This window comes from Pleurodeles waltl, chromosome 10, assembly GCF_031143425.1.
Source record: "Pleurodeles waltl isolate 20211129_DDA chromosome 10, aPleWal1.hap1.20221129, whole genome shotgun sequence".
NCBI lineage: Eukaryota > Metazoa > Chordata > Amphibia > Caudata > Salamandridae > Pleurodeles > Pleurodeles waltl.
Window position 1 is genome coordinate 416,505,851 of NC_090449.1, and position 16,630 is coordinate 416,522,480.

Here is a 16,630-nt window from a genome sequence, read left to right on the forward strand (position 1 = left end):
CGACAGACTTAATTATGGTATTTCATTACTTCCACTAGGTTATTTTTATCAAGGCAACAGGAGTCAGGACCTAAAAAGGGGAATTTCTCCTCATGGATTGGAACTGAGCGCAATTATAGTGTCCCTACTAGTAATAGATTTCAAGTCCTCTCGCCTCTGGATGAATTGGACTGACTGTGGGTCGACCAGGATGGGGATAGGAGGGGGCCTACCACTGCAGAACTCTTACTTGAACCATCAAATTTAAAAAATGGTCTAATGGGCAACAGTGGGGCTGTACTCACAGGAAAAAAATGAACAGCATAACATCATGGCTGGAATATTCGAAGGAGGAGATCCTGCCCTCTTGACTACCCAAACATCCACCCCGTTTAAGGAGGCAGATCATGTTGTTCCTGATTTATAAGGTTCAGGGGTGGTAAGACCAGGAGTCGATTTCCTGTTCTGGAATGTGGCAGGCCTGCGCAACAAAATTGAAAACAACGATGTGATGGGCTATATTGGATCGTTTTCCTGCGTGTGTCTTCAAGAGACCTGGTGCATAGATCCTAAACATATAAGTGGATATAGGACACTCCATACTCCTGCGATCCCCTCTGCACATGGCAGGCCGAAAGGGGGGCTCTGCACTTATATTTCAAACAGTCTTGATCTGATAAAGTTGTTGAGTCTAATCTCAAACGTATTTTACCAGCTGATTCTATGTAAATTAAAAAATACATTACAGTTAATTATTGTAAACTTTTATAACAATGCCCCTTTGCACAAAATCTCAAATATAATCAGACAACTACTGGATCATCTGGGACTTGTGGGTAACCCACGCGAAAAGAGACCTTGATTGTATGGGGAGGTGATTTTAATACACACTTATGTACTAAATTGGCTGAGAAAGTCTGTCACCTATACGTAGGGGGAAATGACAATCAACTTCATTTTAGTCATAATCATTATGGTAGTATACTGAATGATGCAATGTTTAAGTTTGATTTATCATTTTCATATGGAACACAATCGTAGCAAACCGCAGATTAAACCCACATTTAATGGTAGATGTGCAAATACAACAATAGATTTTATTCTACACTCTAATAACTTTTTCCATAGCGTGTCAAATTACCAGATTTATGATATTGCACTCTGTGATCATTACCCTCATAGTATTCATCTTGCTCTGCCTTTAGATAAAAAGAAACTCAGGGGAACTACGGATAATCTCACTAACATAGAATTGGGTGCAAGGAATGGGTACTCCCTACAATAGTCCCAGATTGAACCAACAGGGTTCATGAAGCAGTTGCTTAGTGATCACGCTAAAGAGGTTGAGATTTGCCTTACTGACAACATAAATCCGCAAAAAATTTATCAGAGCTTTTAATGTAATTACAAGTGGGATTAAAAAGTCACTTAGTATCAATTCAGGAATGTCTGGACACCAGAAAAAAAAAGGTTGGTTTGACTCTGAATGCACACGGGCCTATAAAAATCTTAAAAAGACCCTACACAATCCGAACAGAAGTAAGAACGAGATCTCTACACTTAGATATGAGTATAAGAAGGCTGTAAAAATACAGGAAAAAACACCTAAAAGAAGAGGCTTAGAATACCTTGTATGAAGCAAGTCTTCAAAATAACAATGCTACATTTTATAGAAATAGCCATTAAGGAGGAAGAATGGATTGCTCATTTTTCCGAAATACATTGCTCAAAAAAGTCGACTCTCGATATAGATGCCCATAGAGGTGACTTGCTGACTATTCTCCCATCATTTAGTTTAAATGAGGTCACCGAAGCTATAAATGCTATAAAGAGTGGGAAAGCACCAGGTCCGGATGGAGTCCCAGTGGACATGTATAAGTCGAATACTGCTTTGTGGGGCCCTTTATTGACACAGGTTTTTAGAGCATGTTGTTCTACAGGCTTTATCTCAACCTGGGCGGAGTCAGTTATAGTCCCAATATTTAAAAAAGGTGATCGCCAAAACCCTCTTGCTATAGACCAATCTTGCTTCTTGATACTCTCGCAAAGATAGCTGGCCATATCATCCTGAATAGATTACATGAGTGGGCTGAAACGAACAACATCCTAATGGACCTGCAATATGGCTTCTGCTCAGGGATAGGAACGGTGGAACAGGCTCTAAATCTTGACATCCTGATTGGCAAATATACTCAAGTCAAGAAAGGAAACCTATTTATGGGCTTCGTAGATCTGACCTTGGCATTCGATTGTGTGATCCACAGTAAATTATGGTCCACTTTGTTGCAAATGGGGGTAGATGAAACAATAGTCCATTTTATAAGGAAGCTATACTCTGGAAGTAGAGCAAAGGTATGGTTTGGGGCGCATGGGGAATGCACCACTTCATTCGGTGTAAATTAAGGGGTACATCAAGGCTGTGTTTTAGCGTCTTTTCTTTTTTCATTATATATAAACGAACTTGAGTCAGTTTTAGTTAATGAATGTAGAGACTTACCAAAAATTGGCCACCGGCCGATACCAGCTCTTTTGTCTGCTGACGATGCCGTTGTTATGGCACGAACTCCACTAGCTTTGCAGCATCTTCTGGCAACTTTTGCTAACTACATGGAAGAATTAGACCTTAGAGTTAATCGTTCTAAAACATACGTGATACTAAGACCACAAAAAATTGCTCCAATACAATAAAGGGCAAGAAAATAGATGTCACACAAACATTCTCGTCCTTAGGAATTCCGTTTGATAACAAAGGCACTTGGTCCCAAGCTATTAGCTCCAGAAAACTATAATTTACTAAAACTATTATGGCCACAAAAAACTTTTCTAAAAGAGTAGGGAGGGTTACTTCAAAAGATATGATGACAATCTATAGTGTTAAATGTGTTTCTGTTGCAACTTTTAAATGTTCCTAAATCCACTTCATCATTTGTGTGTCATTCAGATCTGGGGGTCACATATATTGAATACTTAATAAGAATACAACCAGTATTGCTATGGCATAAAGTCTGGTCCTCAGAATATGCGAAATTGAACAGGGAGATCATAAAAGATTCTCAAATTCTAAACTACTGTAGGAAAGTACCATCTTGCCTGGCATGTTACCCCCATCTTTCACTGTATATATGTTGTTTTAGTTGTATGTGTCACTGGGACCCTGGTAACCCAGGGCCCCAGTGCTCATAAGTGTGCCTGAATGTGTTACCTGTGTAGTGACTAACTGTCTCACTGAGGCTCTGCTAATCAGAACCTCAGTGGTTATGCTCTCTCATTTCTTTCCAAATTGTCACTGACAGGCTAGTGACCATTTTTACCAATTTACATTGGCTTACTGGAACACCCTTATAATTCCCTAGTATATGGTACTGAGGTACCCAGGGTATTGGGGTTCCAGGAGATCCCTATGGGCTGCAGCATTTCTTTTGCCACCCATAGGGAGCTCTGACAAATCTTACACAGGCCTGCCACTGCAGCCTGAGTGAAATAACGTCCACGTTATTTCACAGCCATTTTACACTGCACTTAAGTAACTTATAAGTCACCTATATGTCTAACCTTTACCTGGTAAAGGTTAGGTGCAAAGTTACTTAGTGTGAGGGCACCCTGGCACTAGCCAAGGTGCCCCCACATTGTTCAGAGCCAATTCACTGAACTTTGTGAGTGCGGGGACACCATTACACGCGTGCACTACATATAGGTCACTACCTATATGTAGCTTCACCATGGTAACTCCGAATATGGCCATGTAACATGTCTATGATCATGGAATTGCCCCCTCTATGCCATCCTGGCATTGTTGGTACAATTCCATGATCCCAGTGGTCTGTAGCACAGACCCTGGTACTGCCAGACTTCCCTTCCTGGGGTTTCTCTGCAGCTGCTGCTGCTGCCAACCCCTCAGACAGGCAGCTGCCCTCCTGGGGTCCAGCCAGGCCTGGCCCAGGATGGCAGAACAAAGAACTTCCTCTGAGAGAGGGTGTGACACCCTCTCCCTTTGGAAAATGGTGTGAAGGCAGGGGAGGAGTAGCCTCCCCCAGCCTCTGGAAATGCTTTGTTGGGCACAGATGTGCCCCATTCTGCATAAGCCAGTCTACACCGGTTCAGGGACCCCTTAGCCCCTGCTCTGGCGCGAAACTGGACAAAGGAAAGGGGAGTGACCACTCCCCTGACCTGCACCTCCCCTGGGAGGTGTCCAGAGCTCCTCCAGTGTGCTCCAGACCTCTGCCATCTTGGAAACAGAGGTGCTGCTGGCACACTGGACTGCTCTGAGTGGCCAGTGCCACCAGGTGACGTCAGAGACTCCTGCTGATAGGCTCCTTCAGGTGTTAGTAGCCTTTCCTCTCTCCTAGGTAGCCAAACCCTCTTTTCTGGCTATTTAGGGTCTCTGTCTCTGGGGAAACTTTAGATAACGAATGCATGAGCTCAGCCGAGTTCCTCTGCATCTCCCTCTTCACCTTCTGATAAGGAATCGACCGCTGACCGCGCTGGAAGCCTGCAAACCTGCAACATAGTAGCAAAGACGACTACTGCAACTCTGTAACGCTGATCCTGCCGCCTTCTCAACTGTTTTCCTGCTTGTGCATGCTGTGGGGGTAGTCTGCCTCCTCTCTGCACCAGAAGCTCCGAAGAAATCTCCCGTGGGTCGACGGAATCTTCCCCCTGCAACCGCAGGCACCAAAAAGCTGCATTACCGGTCCCTTGGGTGTCCTCTCAGCACGACGAGCAAGGTCCCTCGAATCCAGCAACACTGTCCAAGTGACCCCCACAGTCCAGTGACTCTTCAGCCCAAGTTTGGTGGAGGTAAGTCCTTGCCTCACCTCGCTGGGCTGCATTGCTGGGAACCGCGACTTTGCAAGCTACTCCGGCCCCTGTGCACTTCCGGCGGAAATCCTTCGTGCACAGCCAAGCCTGGGTCCACGGCACTCTAACCTGCATTGCACGACTTTCTAAGTTGGTCTCCGGCGACGTGGGACTCCTTTGTGCAACTTCGGCGAGCACCGTTTCACGCATCCTTGTAGTGCCTGTTTCTGGCACTTCTCCGGGTGCTACCTGCTTCAGTGAGGGCTCTTTGTCTTGCTCGACGTCTTCTCTCTCTGCAGGTCCAATTTGCGACCTCCTGGTCCCTCCTGGGCCCCAGCAGCGTCCAAAAACGCCAAACGCACGATTTGCGTGTAGCAAGGCTTGTTGGCATCCATCCGGCGGGAAAACACTTCTGCACGACTCTCCAAGGCGTGGGAGATCCGTCCTCCAAAGGGGAAGTCTCTAGCCCTTGTCGTTCCTGCAGTATTCACAGTTCTTCAGCCTAGTAAGAGCTTCTTTGCACCAACCGCTGGCATTTCTTGGACATCTGCCCATCTCCGAGCTGCTTGTGACTTTTGGACTTGGTCCCCTTGTTCCACAGGAACCCTCAGTCAGGAATCCATCGTTGTTGCATTGCTGATTTGTGTTTTCCTTGCATTTTCCCTCTAACACGACTATTTTGTCCTTAGGGGAACTTTGGTGCATCTTGCACTCACTTTTCAGGGTCTTGGGGAGGGTTATTTTTCTAACTCTCACTATTTTCCAATAGTCCCAGCGACCCTCTACAAGGTCACATAGGTTTGGGGTCCATTCGTGGTTGGCATTCCACTTTTGGAGTATATGGTTTGTGTTGCCCCTATCCCTATGTTTCCCCATTGCATCCTATTGTAACTATACATTGTTTGCACTGTTTTCTAAGACTATACTGTATTTTATTTGCTATTGTGTATATATATCTTGTGTATATTTCCTATCCTCTCACTGAGGGTACACTCTAAGATACTTTGGCATATTGTCATAAAAATAAAGTACCTTTATTTTTAGTATAACTGTGTATTGTGTTTTCTTATGATATTGTGCATATGACACTAAGTGGTACTGTAGTAGCTTCACACGTCTCCTAGTTCAGCCTGAGCTGCTTTGCTAAGCTACCATTATCTATCAGCCTAAGCTGCTAGACACCCTATACACTAATAAGGGATAGCTGGGCCTGGTGCAAGGTGCAAGTACCCCTTGGTACTCACTACAAGCCAGTCCAGCCTCCTACATTGGTTGTGCAGCGGTGGGATAAGTGCTTTGAGACTACTTACCACTCTTGTCATTGTACTTTTCATAAGAGAAAAATATACAAAACAAGGTCAGTGTATATACACATAGCCAAAAAGTTTTGCATTTCCTCTTTTCACTCTTTTCTAAGTGCTGAAAAGTACTTCTAAACTTTCAAAAAGTTCTTAAAAGTTTAAAAAGTTTTTTCTGTCTTTCCAAAAAAGTTCTGAAAACTTTTTTCTCTTTGTCTATCACTTTAACTCTCTCTAAAAATGTCTGGCACAGGCCAAAAAGTTGAACTGTCCAAACTTGCATATGATCACCTTAGCTGGAAAGGAGCAAGGAGTCTCTGCATAGAGAGAGGTTTGAGTGTAGGGAAGAATCCTTCCTTAGAACTGTTAATTAATATGCTTAGAGTACAGGATAAAGCCATAAGTGCCCAATCTGTAGAAAAAGTAGCTAATGGTTCTCAATCTGATCCAGGGACTCCCCCAGGAAAAGGTTCAGGAAAGAAACTTCTCAGCCTGCCCATTACTAGACAGTCTAGCATAGTTGGTACAGAGGTTGAATCACATCATACTGATGATGTGCTCTCACATTATGCTGGTAGCCAAGCTGTTAGGGTGCCCCTTGTAAGGGACAGGTCTCCTTCTGTTCATTCCCATCATACCTCTGTATCTAGAAATGTCCCTCCCACCCACCCTGATGACAGATTGTTAGAAAGGGAGCTCAATAGATTGAGAGTGGAGCAAACCAGACTGAAGCTCAAGAAGCAACAGCTGGATTTGGATAGACAGTCTTTAGAAATAGAGAGGGAAAGACAGAAGATGGGTTTAGATACCCATGGTGGCAGCAGCAGTATTCCCCATAGTCATCCTGCAAAAGAGCATGATTCCAGGAATCTGCACAAGATAGTTCCCCCTTATAAGGAGGGGGATGACATTAACAAGTGGTTTGCTGCACTTGAGAGGGCCTGTGCTGTACAGGATGTCCCTCAAAAGCAGTGGGCTGCTATCCTATGGCTATCATTCACTGGAAAAGGTAGGGATAGGCTCCTTACTGTAAAAGAAAATGATGCTAATAATTTCCAAGTTCTTAAGAATGCACTCCTGGATGGTTATGGCTTAACCACTGAACAGTACAGGATAAAGTTCAGAGATACCAAAAAGGAGTCTTCACAAGACTGGGTTGATTTCATTGACCAGGCAGTGAAGGCCTTGGAGGGGTGGTTACATGGCAGTAAAGTTACTGATTACGACAGCCTGTATAACTTGATCCTGAGAGAGCATATTCTTAATAATTGTGTGTCTGATTTGTTGCACCAGTACTTGGTGGACTCTGATCTGACCTCTCCCCAAGAATTGGGAAAGAAGGCAGACAAATGGGTCAGAACAAGAGTGAACAGAAAAGTTCATACAGGGGGTGACAAAGATGGCAACAAAAAGAAGGATGGTAAGTCTTCTGACAAGGGTGGGGACAAATCTAAAAATGAGTCTTCAGCAGGCCCACAAAAACACTCTGGTGGGGGTGGTGGGCCCAAATCCTCCTTTAATCAGAACAAGGAAAAGAAACCATGGTGCTATTTATGTAAAATAAAAGGCCATTGGACAACAGATCCCAGTTGTCCAAAGAAAGGCACCACAGCTCCTACCACTACAACCCCTACTGCTACACCTAGTGTCCCTACTAATAGCAGTGGTGGTGGGAGCAAACCTACTAATAGCCAATCCAAGGGAGTAGCTGGGCTCACTTTTGGTAATTTAGTTGGGGTTGGTCTGATTAGGGAGACCACAGAGGCTACTTTAGTCTCTGAAGGGGCTATTGACTTAGCCACTTTGGTTGCTTGCCCCCATAACTTGGAGAAGTACAAGCAACTAACCCTAATAAATGGTGTTGAGGTCCAGGCCTACAGGGACACAGGTGCCAGTGTCACAATGGTGATTGAGAAACTGGTGCACCCTGAACAACACATACTTGGACACCAGTACCAAGTAACCGATGCTCACAACATAACACAAAGCCACCCCATGGCTGTTGTAAATCTCAACTGGGGGGGGGTATCTGGTCCAAAGAAAGTTGTGGTAGCTTCAGATTTACCTGTAGACTGTCTATTAGGGAATGATTTGGAGACATCAGCTTGGTCAGATGTGGAGTTGGAGGCCCATGCAGCAATGCTGGGCATCCCAGGGCATATTTTTGCTTTGACAAGGGCTCAGGCCAAAAAGCAAAAAGGACAGGGAAGCTTGGATCCTGGAACAATGGACCAAGTGCTCCCTAAAGCTAGGGCTAGTAGAAGCAAACCACTTCCTACTATCCCTCCCTCTACAGTGGATTCTACTTCTGAGGAAGAAGAATTCCCTCCCTGTGCAGAACCTACACCAGAGGAGCTGGAAGCAGACACTGCTGAGCTTTTGGGTGAAGGGGGGCCTGCCAGAGAGGAGCTGAGTGTGGCACAGCAAACCTGTCCCACATTAGAGGGTCTCAGACAGCAAGCTGTCAAACAGGCTAATGGGGATGTCAGTGACTCACACAGAGTTTACTGGGAGGACAACCTCTTGTACACTGAGCATAGGGATCCTAAACCTGGAGCAGCCAGGAGATTAGTGATTCCTCAGGAGTACAGAAAGTTCCTCCTAACACTGGCACATGGCATTCCCCTAGCTGGGCACCTGGGTCAAATGAAAACTTGGGACAGATTGGTACCATTGTTTCATTGGCCTAGGATGTCTGAGGACACAAAAGAATTTTGTAAGTCCTGTGAAACCTGTCAAGCCAGTGGCAAGACAGGTGGCACTCCAAAGGCACCCCTTATCCCACTGCCTGTGGTTGGGGTTCCCTTTGAAAGGGTAGGGGTTGACATAGTTGGCCCCCTTGACCCTCCTACTGCTTCAGGCAATAGGTTTATCTTGGTGGTAGTGGACCATGCCACAAGATATCCTGAAGCTATTCCTTTAAGGACCACTACAGCTCCTGCAGTGGCAAAGGCCCTCCTGGGAATATTTTCCAGGGTGGGCTTCCCAAAGGAAGTAGTATCAGACAGAGGAAGCAATTTCATGTCTGCATACTTAAAGGCCATGTGGAAGGAGTGTGGTGTAACTTACAAGTTCACAACACCCTATCATCCACAAACAAATGGACTGGTGGAGAGATTTAATAAAACTCTCAAAGGCATGATTATGGGACTCCCTGAAAAACTCCGCAGGAGATGGGATATCCTTCTACCATGCCTCCTTTTTGCCTACAGGGAGGTACCCCAGAAAGGAGTGGGCTTCAGCCCCTTTGAACTTCTTTTTGGACACCCTGTTAGGGGTCCACTCACACTTGTAAAGGAGGGTTGGGAACAACCTTTAAAAGCTCCTAAGCAGGATATTGTGGATTATGTACTTGGCCTCAGATCAAGGATGGCTGAGTACATGAAAAAGGCCAGTAAAAACCTTCAGGCCAGCCAAGAGCTCCAGAAGCAATGGCATGATCAGAAGGCTGTTTTGGTTCAGTACCAACCAGGGCAGAAAGTGTGGGTCTTGGAGCCTGTGGCCCCAAGAGCACTCCAAGATAAATGGAGTGGACCCCACACAATTGTTGAAAAGAAGGGTGAAGTCACCTACTTGGTTGACTTAGGCACTGCCAGGAGTCCCCTTAGGGTGCTCCATGTCAACCGCCTGAAACCCTACTATGACAGGGCTGATCTCACCCTGCTCATGGCAACAGATGAGGGACAGGAAGAAGACAGTGATCCTCTACCTGATCTCTTCTCTTCCACAGAACAAGATGCTCTTGTGGAAGGGGTAGTTTTGGCTGATTGTCTTACTGCTGAGCAGAAAGATAATTGCATAAATCTCCTAGGACAATTTTCAGAACTCTTCTCCATTGTGCCAGGCACCACTTCTTGGTGTGAGCACACTATAGATACTGGAGACAGTTTACCTGTCAAAAGTAAGATCTATAGGCAGCCTGACCATGTCAGGGACTGCATAAAGCAAGAAGTTCAGAAGATGTTGGAACTAGGAGTGGTTGAGCACTCTGACAGTCCATGGGCTTCTCCTGTGGTACTGGTACCAAAACCCAATTCTAAAGATGGAAAGAAGGAAATGAGGTTTTGTGTAGACTATAGAGGTCTCAACTTGGTAACCAAAACTGATGCTCACCCTATACCCAGGGCAGATGAGCTAATAGATACATTGGCATCTGCCAAGTATCTAAGCACTTTTGATTTGACTGCAGGGTATTGGCAGATCAAATTGTCAGAAGATGCTAAATCTAAGACTGCATTTTCTACCATTGGAGGACATTACCAGTTTACTGTAATGCCTTTTGGTTTGAAAAATGCACCTGCCACTTTTCAGAGGCTGGTGAACACAGTCCTGCAAGGGCTGGAAGCTTTCAGTGCAGCATATTTGGATGATATAGCTGTATTTAGCTCCAGCTGGGATGATCACCTGGTCCACCTATGGAAAGTTTTGGAGGCCCTGCAAAAGGCAGGCCTCACTATCGAGGCTTCAAAGTGCCAGATAGGGCAGGGTAAGGTGGTTTATCTGGGACACCTTGTTGGTGGGGAACAGATTGCACCACTTCAGGGGAAAATCCAAACTATTATTGATTGGGTTCCCCCTACCACTCAGACTCAGGTGAGAGCCTTCCTAGGCCTCACTGGGTATTACAGGAGGTTCATTAAGAACTATGGCTCCATTGCAGCCCCTCTTAATGACCTCACATCCAAGAAAATGCCTAAAAAGGTATTATGGACAGCAAACTGTCAGAAAGCTTTTGAGGAGCTGAAGCAGGCCATGTGCTCTGCACCTGTCCTGAAAAGCCCTTGTTACTCTAAAAAATTCTATGTCCAAACTGATGCATCTGAATTAGGAGTAGGGGCAGTCCTATCACAACTTAATTCTGAGGGCCAGGATCAACCTGTTGCTTTTATTAGTATAAGGTTGACCCCTAGAGAAAAGCGTTGGTCTGCCATTGAGAGGGAGGCCTTTGCTGTGGTCTGGGCTCTGAAGAAGTTGAGGCCATACCTGTTTGGCACTCACTTCATTGTTCAGACAGACCACAAACCTCTACTTTGGCTAAAACAAATGAAAGGTGAAAATCCTAAATTGTTGAGGTGGTCCATATCCCTACAGGGAATGGACTATACAGTGGAACATAGACCTGGGAGTAGCCACTCCAATGCAGATGGACTCTCCAGATATTTCCACTTAGACAATGAAGACTCATCAGGTAATGGCTAGTCTTATTGTCCTTCGTTTGGGGGGGGTTGTGTAGGAAAGTACCATCTTGCCTGGCATGTTACCCCCATCTTTCACTGTATATATGTTGTTTTAGTTGTATGTGTCACTGGGACCCTGGTAACCCAGGGCCCCAGTGCTCATAAGTGTGCCTGAATGTGTTACCTGTGTAGTGACTAACTGTCTCACTGAGGCTCTGCTAATCAGAACCTCAGTGGTTATGCTCTCTCATTTCTTTCCAAATTGTCACTGACAGGCTAGTGACCATTTTTACCAATTTACATTGGCTTACTGGAACACCCTTATAATTCCCTAGTATATGGTACTGAGGTACCCAGGGTATTGGGGTTCCAGGAGATCCCTATGGGCTGCAGCATTTCTTTTGCCACCCATAGGGAGCTCTGACAAATCTTACACAGGCCTGCCACTGCAGCCTGAGTGAAAAAACGTCCACGTTATTTCACAGCCATTTTACACTGCACTTAAGTAACTTATAAGTCACCTATATGTCTAACCTTTACCTGGTAAAGGTTAGGTGCAAAGTTACTTAGTGTGAGGGCACCCTGGCACTAGCCAAGGTGCCCCCACATTGTTCAGAGCCAATTCACTGAACTTTGTGAGTGCGGGGACACCATTACACGCGTGCACTACATATAGGTCACTACCTATATGTAGCTTCACCATGGTAACTCCGAATATGGCCATGTAACATGTCTATGATCATGGAATTGCCCCCTCTATGCCATCCTGGCATTGTTGGTACAATTCCATGATCCCAGTGGTCTGTAGCACAGACCCTGGTACTGCCAGACTGCCCTTCCTGGGGTTTCTCTGCAGCTGCTGCTGCTGCCAACCCCTCAGACAGGCAGCTGCCCTCCTGGGATCCAGCCAGGCCTGGCCCAGGATGGCAGAACAAAGAACTTCCTCTGAGAGAGGGTGTGACACCCTCTCCCTTTGGAAAATGGTGTGAAGGCAGGGGAGGAGTAGCCTCCCCCAGCCTCTGGAAATGCTTTGTTGGGCACAGATGTGGCCAATTCTGCATAAGCCAGTCTACACCGGTTCAGGGACCCCTTAGCCCCTGCTCTGGCGCGAAACTGGACAAAGGAAAGGGGAGTGACCACTCCCCTGACCTGCACCTCCCCTGGGAGGTGTCCAGAGCTCCTCCAGTGTGCTCCAGACCTCTGCCATCTTGGAAACAGAGGTGCTGCTGGCACACTGGACTGCTCTGAGTGGCCAGTGCCACCAGGTGACGTCAGAGACTCCTGCTGATAGGCTCCTTCAGGTGTTAGTAGCCTTTCCTCTCTCCTAGGTAGCCAAACCCTCTTTTCTGGCTATTTAGGGTCTCTGTCTCTGGGGAAACTTTAGATAACGAATGCATGAGCTCAGCCGAGTTCCTCTGCATCTCCCTCTTCACCTTCTGATAAGGAATCGACCGCTGACCGCGCTGGAAGCCTGCAAACCTGCAACATAGTAGCAAAGACGACTACTGCAACTCTGTAACGCTGATCCTGCCGCCTTCTCGACTGTTTTCCTGCTTGTGCATGCTGTGGGGGTAGTCTGCCTCCTCTCTGCACCAGAAGCTCCGAAGAAATCTCCCGTGGGTCGACGGAATCTTCCCCCTGCAACCGCAGGCACCAAAAAGCTGCATTACCGGTCCCTTGGGTCTCCTCTCAGCACGATGAGCGAGGTCCCTCGAATCCAGCGACACCGTCCAAGTGACCCCCACAGTCCAGTGACTCTTCAGCCCAAGTTTGGTGGAGGTAAGTCCTTGCCTCACCTCGCTGGGCTGCATTGCTGGGAACCGCGACTTTGCAAGCTACTCCGGCCCCTGTGCACTTCCGGCGGAAATCCTTCGTGCACAGCCAAGCCTGGGTCCACGGCACTCTAACCTGCATTGCACGACTTTCTAAGTTGGTCTCCGGCGACGTGGAACTCCTTTGTGCAACTTCGGCGAGCACCGTTTCACGCATCCTCGTAGTGCCTGTTTCTGGCACTTCTCCGGGTGCTACCTGCTTCAGTGAGGGCTCTTTGTCTTGCTCGACGTCCCCTCTCTCTGCAGGTCCAATTTGCGACCTCCTGGGCCCCAGCAGCGTCCAAAAACGCCAAACGCACGATTTGCGTGTAGCAAGGCTTGTTGGCGTCCATCCGGCGGGAAAACACTTCTGCACGACTCTCCAAGGCGTGGGGGATCCATCCTCCAAAGGGGAAGTCTCTAGCCCTTGTCGTTCCTGCAGTATTCACAGTTCTTCAGCCTAGTAAGAGCTTCTTTGCACCAACCGCTGGCATTTCTTGGGCATCTGCCCATCTCCGAGCTGCTTGTGACTTTTGGACTTGGTCCCCTTGTTCCACAGGTACCCTCAGTCAGGAATCCATCGTTGTTGCATTGCTGATTTGTGTTTTCCTTGCATTTTCCCTCTAACACGACTATTTTGTCCTTAGGGGAACTTTGGTGCATCTTGCACTCACTTTTCAGGGTCTTGGGGAGGGTTATTTTTCTAACTCTCACTATTTTCCAATAGTCCCAGCGACCCTCTACAAGGTCACATAGGTTTGGGGTCCATTCGTGGTTCGCATTCCACTTTTGGAGTATATGGTTTGTGTTGCCCCTATCCCTATGTTTCCCCATTGCATCCTATTGTAACTATACATTGTTTGCACTGTTTTCTAAGACTATACTGCATATTTTTACTATTGTGTATATATATCTTGTGTATATTTCCTATCCTCTCACTGAGGGTACACTCTAAGATACTTTGGCATATTGTCATAAAAATAAAGTACCTTTATTTTTAGTATAACTGTGTATTGTGTTTTCTTATGATATTGTGCATATGACACTAAGTGGTACTGTAGTAGCTTCACACGTCTCCTAGTTCAGCCTGAGCTGCTTTGCTAAGCTACCATTATCTATCAGCCTAAGCTGCTAGACACCCTATACACTAATAAGGGATAACTGGGCCTGGTGCAAGGTGCAAGTACCCCTTGGTACTCACTACAAGCCAGTCCAGCCTCCTACAACTACTCATTGCGAATTCCTTGGCTGGAGTACATAAATAATTTTTTTATGGACCTGGGTTACCCAGACTATTACTTTAGTCCAGAAAAAATGGAAACTCTGTCCAAGAAAGACTTGAAAAAGAAATGTCTCACCCATCTGGCTGACCTAAGGTGGGCCACAGATCACAAAAATCAAGCATCATGAGGAATCATTTGATGAAGTTGACAGATGGTATGGAACCGTATTTACAGTACGTCCTGAACCCTAGGCATCGTTTTGTACTCAGTCGTTTAAGACTAGAGACATTCCATCGATTAGTTAGCTTCCCTGTTACTAATGATTGGAGCCCAGTGCTGGAGAAATGTCCTTGTGATTCAGTATCAATACAAAGCACAATGCATATAGTTTTATTTTGCAAATTGTACACGGACCAGAGAAAAGAATTTGTGATACCACTGCTAAAATCTTAAAAAATGTATCAGTGCCGCCCGGCTTTCTTGTATTTGCAATCTCTTCCATCAATCAAAATTTGCAACGGTCTTGCAGTTTATCTATGTGCAGTTCTAAAAGCAAGAAAGGGCTTTTAGACAATTTTACAGATGTTTTTACCAATAGTTTTGCAATGTTTTGTGTTTTTTTCCCTGACAAAATATTGAGAACTTGACTCCATGTTTCTTATTACTATTAACTGATTTAAATTATTTATTGGATTTTATACTATATAAGTACTCTGGATATTTTTTATTATTTTTTATGTGCTTTTATGGTTGTTGATACACAATCAAATAAAGTATTTTCATATCAGAATAGGCCTCTGTATGAAGATGTATTTTTCCTCTCTTAACACATTCAATTTAAATCTTTGAATGGGAGTAAAAGTTTGACTAATGTCACATGTGTACAATACAAAGCCCCAATTATGGGCGAGGAGGGAATGTATTTTGTTGATAATTTCTAAGCAAGAAATGTTACATTTCAGTAGGTCTGTGGATGATGTGACATTTCTGGCTATCTTATGTAATTGTTTTGACGTTTACACTACTGACACTTATTATGCAACAAGGTCTTGTAGATCCGTGGAGTAATGTATGCTCTCCAGGACTTTGTGTTAATCCTGACATCATAGATTTGAATCCTGGCCGGTCCACCAAGCCTTCTTCCTGACCAGATCAATAAAATGAGAACCATTGACATGGATAATATTAAACTCTGTTATTTGGTGGCAAGATTCAGAAGTAAATTAGTACTTTAGAATCACATATGTTATGAAGCTATGCAATGTATGCTGTCTCAAACAAGCACAATGGAAACGTAGCCTGCTGATTATCAGTTGCCATATAGTGCTAATGCCCTTTATGATCATGACTGTTTTCATAGTATTTTAATACGCTTACTTTGAAATCAAGTGTTTAATATCCTCGTGCTGCATTAAAGAAACTCTGCATTGGCACTAACAGAGCAAATCAAAACGTGCAGTTTTCTTATTTGTGCAAGACGAAACGGAGCTAACTGATTGTTCTTCAGTTCAAATGAAAGAGAGTTTTTTGCAGAAGTGAACCAATTCAGAAAAAATATGTTACACTATAGTCAAAGTGTGTTTGTTAAAAATCACTTCAAACCCATCACAGAGATTTTAGTAGAGGCAAACTTAGTTCATGAACAACCTGCTTAAAATATGTACACAAATTATTCAATTATTTTGCACTACTTCTCCTAGTTATGCAATAAAAAACAAATGCACTGGACTTGCGTTAAACAGACCCATATTTCACATTTGAAAAGAAAGTGGTGAAAAAAGTGTAATTTCCCCAGGCTTAATATGTCTAATTTCCACAAGATTGTATAGGTTATGCAATTTATGCTTGGGCCATTGCCCATAGAAATTTCTTTTAGAGGGTCTTGTGTCTCACACAAAACACGCCTACCTTGTGATTTTGCTGTGACTCAACACTAAATGGTGTGTGCATGGTGTAAACACAGACCTTTTAGTGTGAGAAATGGCCCTTGACATGTGACTGCGATGTATAATAAATACAGTTTCAAGCAATGTTTCCCATTTACGTCCCGCAGCAGATTTCCTTGCACTGTCGAGTTGTGTGACTCTTGCTAAATCCTGACCCGAGTCTGAAAAAAGTTTAGAAAGAGCTGTGCTTCAGCTCACATTCTTCTCATTGTCCTGTTTGTGCAGCCATCCACGGTGCATGTGTGAAACCAGAAACCTCTCTGTGTAGCCACCTCCAGTGACCAGGTGTAGGCTCAGTTCTGCGCATGTGTGAGACCAGACTTCACAATGTTTCTATGGGTGTCGTCAGGGTCCATGCTCCATCTCTTATGCATTTTAGTGTTGCACCAGTGATGCAAC